This window comes from Cricetulus griseus, chromosome 2, assembly GCF_003668045.3.
Source record: "Cricetulus griseus strain 17A/GY chromosome 2, alternate assembly CriGri-PICRH-1.0, whole genome shotgun sequence".
Classification (NCBI taxonomy): domain Eukaryota; kingdom Metazoa; phylum Chordata; class Mammalia; order Rodentia; family Cricetidae; genus Cricetulus; species Cricetulus griseus.
The window spans coordinates 399,557,476-399,563,576 of record NC_048595.1 but is presented as its reverse complement, the minus strand read 5'-3'; the positions used below and the strand labels follow the sequence as shown (position 1 = coordinate 399,563,576).

General features: G+C 54.9%; 1 non-coding gene across 1 annotated transcript; it reads right to left on the bottom strand.

Moving 5' to 3' along the window:
• Nucleotides 1–309: 309 nt before the first annotated feature.
• On the bottom strand, nt 310–415 carry LOC113831381. Its single transcript, XR_003481762.1, has one exon. It is a non-coding gene; the product is annotated as a U6 spliceosomal RNA (small nuclear RNA).
• Between the last annotated feature and the right edge of the window lie 5,686 nt (nt 416–6,101).

The window sequence follows — 6,101 nt, the reverse complement described above, 5'->3', positions numbered from 1 at the left end:
ACGTCCAGCAAGACAGTTTTTAAAAAATTATTAGTAGTAGTTTTTTCTTTTTTTGGTGTATTTCGAGACAGGGTTTCTCTGTGTAGCTTTGAAGTCTATCCTGGCACTCGTATTGGAGCCTATCCTGGCACTAGCTCTGAAAACCAGGCTGGCTTGGAACTCACAGAGATCCACCTGCCTCTGCCTCCCAAGTGCTGGCATCAAAGGTGTACGACACCACTGCCTAGTTTATTATTAGTTTTTTTTTTTTTTTTTTTTTTGAGACACAGGGTTTCTCTGCGTATCCCTGACTGTCCTGGAACTTGTTCAAAAAATATGGATCGCTTCACTAATTGCATTTCATCCTTGTGCAGGGGCCATGCTAATCTTCTCTGTGCCATTCCAATTTTAGTATATGTGCTGCTGAAGGGAGCACAAATTTATTTTTTAATGGGGTCTTTCTCCATTGCCCAGGCTTGCTTTGGATTTCTGATCCTTTTGTTTCACTCCTCAAGCAGCTGGGATTGCAGGCCTATACTACCAACTCTGTTAGATCAAGAGACAAGAGGGCAGAAGTGCAGTCCAGGCAGGCGGCAGCTCCTGAGCTGAGGAAGGCCGGCAATCCAAGGAGTGCAGGGAGCCTGCGGTCCCCTGACAGAAGGTCAGTGCGCACAAATGAAAAAGCTGCACAGGGCTGCTAGCAGAAGGCGAAGGATGTCTTCAGCCAGAGCAGACACCATAATCTTTGTTCGAAATTCTGGGTAGTCCCTGGAGTTTGGGGGTTACCCCAAACGCATGCACCCCATTTCAGTAGGATAACCATCTACGAGATTGCACCAGTCCTTCAGAGCGAGCACAGGCTATCTTGAAAGACTCAGTGGTGGCTTAGATGTCGTCGGCCTGCGGCTGGGTGAGGCAGACAGATGCCCAGAAGGTGGCGCGAGCCGGTGGGGGCGGCGGCAGTCGGGGCAGACGAAGCCTGCCCCGTGGGGTGCTCATTCGCCCTGCCGGCTCTGCCACCCGCCTACCACGAATTGATGGCCCGCAGCGGAAGGCAGCTGTGCACAGCTGGGTATGCAAATGTATGCAAATGGCACGACGACAGGGCTGAGTCAAAGGATGGGGGATGGAGAGTCGTTGTCACCGCTCTTGCTTGGAAAAGTTAGGGTGTGTGTGTGGAGGGGGGGAGGGTGCATGGTCCCAGTCCTGTTTATCGGGTGACCGTTCCCAGTGACCTGGGCTCGCTCCCACACACTCCAGGCAAAGAGCAGGTCCCGGCCATGGAGGAATGTCCCCACCGCCTGTTAGCTGAGCCTGTTCCTGCTGTACAAGCAGGTGGGGCACGCTAGGCCAGGCCGTAGCAGTCTATTGACAGACCCACACTCTTCCCAGCCCCAGAACCCCCTCTTCCCAGGACCAGGAGATGTCCAGACTGAAGGTCTTTCCTCCTCCACCCCTCCTTCATTGAGACCTATCTCCTGCCTCCCTATCTGAAGTCCTTCCCAAAGTCTAACCACAATCACACTTGCTGTTCCTACTTTATTTCTCCTTGTCATTTGGTGACAAAATCATCCCGCAAGTTCAGGTGGTTGTGTGTTGAGTGTGTGTGAACAGGCTTAAGGCTTCCGGGGTGCAGTGACCTGCTGAGGACGTCGGGGAGTGAGTCCGTATCCCGGGAGAGGACCCCGAATCGCGTCTGGCTCCTTGCGGCTCTCCCTGGTCTGCGCCTCCCACAACGGCCACACGGGGTCTTCCTTGCGCAAGGAATGGGAATTCGCTCGCCCTGCGCCGGTGCGGGGGCCGGGTGCGGGACTCGCAGCCACCCCCCGTCCCCCCCCCTGCGCCCGCCCGCCGTGGCGCAGGCAGCCCGCGGCGCCCCTCCCTCCCCGCTCGCCCGCCGCTGCGCCCAGCCGCCCACGACCTTCAGCTCCCCTACCCGCGTCGTGGGAGCTGCGGGTTCCCTGAGCCTGAGGACGCGGGAGGAAGCCACTGGGAAACTGAGGCTATCCACGCGCCCAGCTTCGTGGGCGAGCAGAAGCAGCGTTGGGTGGCCCGGATGACAAAAGTCGAAGGAATCCAAGATGGGGAGGTGGAGGCCTTTTTCAGGAGGGCAATGGAGTTGTGACCATGGGAAAGGGAGCGTGGGAAGAAAACTGAGGCAGCCACTTTCTCCAGTGAGGCTATAGCTTTTAAGATTTGGCTGCAGCTGCAATAAGAGGAATGGTGGTTAGACACCGGGAAGAACTTCCCCAACGGAGTCAACCCTGGATGCTCAGGGTGAAGGGCTGAAGATGAGATTGGCTGTAACCTGAAACCCCCTTATAATGGAAACTGGTGGAGGAAGGAGAGGTGGGAAACACTGCCAAGGGCGAGGTAGTAGGAGGAAGCTCAGGTGAAGAGGGTCGCCCTTCCCCCACGGAAGGAAACCAGGTGCTCACACGGTGGACGCCCACTGGGACGCCTGGGTGGCCCTGCGCCCAGGCCCGGCTCCAGGCTGGGCGCCTTGGGTGGTCGCACTTCAGAAGCAGGTAGTAGCGTCTGCACGCTCCGCGCTTTTGACCACTCCAGGCGGGTGACGGGCGCAGGTGTCCGGCAGGGGGCGCCCGTGAGTGGGAGGCCTTGCTGTTGACGGCGGTCTTCAGGGCGCCCTCTGCTGGCTGCAGCTCCTCCGCCACTGCAGGCCGCCGGTGCACCCTGATCGTCCGCTGCCTGGCTCCTCTCCATCCATCAGAGGTGTGGGAAGATTTAAGAACAGAGCTCCCGCCCAGTTCCTTCTTCAGCCGTTGGAGACCAGGAGAGTGGGGACCCCCAGCAGCTTGACGCCGAGGCTTCCTGTCCACTGTGGAGGCTTGGAGTCCAATGGACCAGCTAGCTCTCTTCCCCATTTGCTAAGATGCCTTCCACAAACCAGTGAGCATCTCTCCCACTTTCACACTGCCCACGGGAAAGGACAGCACTCTGGCCACGTCGGGCTTGCCTGAGTCCACTCGGCTACCTCTCATGCACATTTTCCCACTTGTCCTGTTCGTCAGCAGCCTAGGCCATGGCTTGGAGTCTGCACTAGTAGATTCCTGTCATTTCTTAAAGGCCACTTCAAAGGTCCACTCTGGAGGGTTTCGTCCCATGGAGTCAGTCCACCGTGACGTCTAACTTGTAGCCCAGTCTGGCTTTGAACTGATCCTCTGCCTCCAACTCTCTGGTGTTGCAACACCACCACAGGCTACACAAATTTTAGAAGCATCTCTGTTTTTGGAGGCTTTTACCCTAGGCTTTCCTGCTTCCATCTAGAACAAGATGGAGTTCTTTTATACACTTAGCATTGCTGGGAGTCCACCTAAGCTCTCTTGCTAAAGCACCCAAGGGGACCACATGGCTCGTGTGTGGTCTCTAGGCCTAGAGTGTGGCCTCTACCTGCCTATAAGACAATGAGACAAATCACTCCTGAAGTAGGCTCTGTCTCCATCTTCACCTCCCAAAATATTGGCAGTCCTATTTCTCTGGTTTTACTGGAAACCCAAATCTAAGGGTCCTGCAGAGCCCAGCTGCAGATGGACAGGGGCCTTGCTCTCTGCAGAGTCCAGAAGTCTCCCTGGTAGTTCTTGGGTCCCACCTAGTCCTCACTCATGTAGGCTGAGGCTTGGGGGCAGAATCATAAATTTGGTAGACAAAAGGAGAGATAAAGATCATATGTTGAAAATGGTCTCATCAATCACGTGCTAGAGAGAATACATACAAGAATTCCCCAAGCCTGGGTGCTCAGAGGCAGGGCTCTTGGCCCTCTTGAAGGCCCTCACCTACAAGTCAATTCCCTCCCTGGCTTGAGGTTGCTGTAGTTTCATCTCTATCCTCTGTCTGTATTCTCAGAGCCCTTTAGCCCTTTCCTCATCCACCTGGGAAGAGTCTTGTGATTTGAGCGAGACATCCCCACCACCAGCCATCCTGTTAAAGATTGTTTTTGAAAGAGCCCGGAGGGGAGATTCCCAAACTCCTAGTTTCTGAGTTTCAGGTTGAGGACAGCCAGATAAATAATGGCTTGCCAAATTAATTAATTATTTTATTAGCCTGAGTAATTATTAATCAGGCCATTAATCACCCAGCTGTGTCCCATGAATAGCAATTAGTCGGGGGATGGGGGTAGTGGAGAATCAGGCCATGGCTGTAAGGTCTGCCTGCCTCCTTACCTTCTCCAGTCCTAGGAGATTTGGGGAGATTCCTATTGCCCCATCTCTCTCTCCTCTTACCCTCACATCCAGGCATGGACTTGGACACTAGAATGGGGTCTGCTTGGATCCCTTGGCTTTCTGAGGTCACATGGGGGCAGGACCGCATACACAAGTGAAAGGAAGCGAAACCTGGGTATGGAGATAGGGCTGGGCATGTGCGAGATGTCGTCCTGACCGATCATGGACTTGTGGAATGGATGATTGTATTGGCTCCAAGTTTTGACCTTAAACCAATGCTCTGAGTGGGGGATGGAGCAATAGCTCAGTGGATAAGAACACTTGCTGTTTTCTAGACGATCCAGGTTCAATTCCCGGCACATAGTGGCTCTCGACGATCTGTAACTCCAGTCCCCGGGGAATCCAATGCCCTCCTCTGGCTTCTGAGAGCACCAGGTGTGCATGAAGTGCAAAAACATGCATGCAGGTAAAAACACTCACATGCATAAGAGAGTGAAATAGTTTTTAAAAACCCGATGTGTTGGAAGCATGGAGATGCTAGGCAAAGATGAGAGACGATGAAGGGTACAGCGAGGAGAGGCTGGGTGGGATGGGACAAAGGGAGGGAGGAGGTGCTCCAAACAGACTGGCTTTTCACCTTGGAGTTGAGAGCCTGCCCCTCCGGAATGGATAGGCTAGACACTCTTTTTCACTTTCTGCTCCCAGGACCTCTGTCCTGACATTAGCAATGGGACCCAGCTCTTGACTCTTACTCCCTTGATACTTCCTGGGGCTCTGTCACTCACCGCCCCATGGGGTTGGAGTGTGTCAGATGATGGACAGTTGGTGAGGTGATGGCCTGGACAGTCACTGCTATGTCACCCCCATCTCTCCTGCACTTCAGGCCCTATGGTGCTTCCTTTTCCTGCACCAGGTGCCTCTTCTGGGGCCGCTCTCCCTTTCTGTTTATGGAGGTTCCTGCTTTGTATTTATAGTAGACCTGCTTGGTTTACAACCTGCCCAGGGCAGCAGTACTGGGTGGGGGTGGGGGGGTGGGGGGCCTCAGGCTCTGTCCCTTGAACTGTGTTTACTTATGAGTGAAGGAGGCTGTTCTGACAGGCCAGACTGCAGCTCAGGGAGGTGGATGGGCTATGGAGGGGGCAGCTGGGACACAGGCACACTGAGAAGCAGAAGGACACCTCCAACCCGCTTGCTCCCCAGTTAGCTGGAAAAGAGGTTGGCATGCCAGGCTGACCTGTTTGGGTCTCAGGCGAATAACGGAGAAACAGTTTGCCTGCAGCCTCAGACGGGGAGGGCCTGTCCACCCATCCCTGCTCAATGTTTCTTCTAGCAGAGCCCTGGGGGTAGAGCCGGGGGTCAGAGGTGGGCAGTTTCTGGCGGGACAGAGCTTGCCATGACATAAACAGGGCCTGGATCCCAGCCTCTTGTTTGGAATTCTTGGTAGCTGGAGTGGTGGTGTGGGAGGGGATGGTTGGGCAGTTGGTGGGAAAGGGAGTGGAGAGGGCAGGGCAGACATCAGGGAGGGTGGGGGTGGGGTGGGGCACAGGTCCATAGACTCTGACATTACTGAAGGATATATGGACCTTGGCTTTCAAGAAAGGTCTACCACCGGAAGTCCCTTGAGCTTGCATGACACCCCCTTTTCTGGAATCACCCAGTGTCTCCTCTGAGCAGGCACATGCTAGCTTGGGTGGGAAATAGGAGGAAAGAGGGGTTCCAAGGTTTAGGGCCTGGGGAAACAGCCCACTGTCCAACATAAACAGTGCTTCCTGCCCTGTGCCTCTGCCCTGGCTTGCAGGGTGGGCGGGAAGGCACAGAGTGGGCAGTGTTGAAGGCCAGGTTGGCCCACTCTGGCATTCACTTCCAGCTGGGAGATGCTGTCTTCAGAGACAGAGCTATACCAAAAGGACTCGGGTGGTTGCTGCTTGGAGAGTCCTGCCC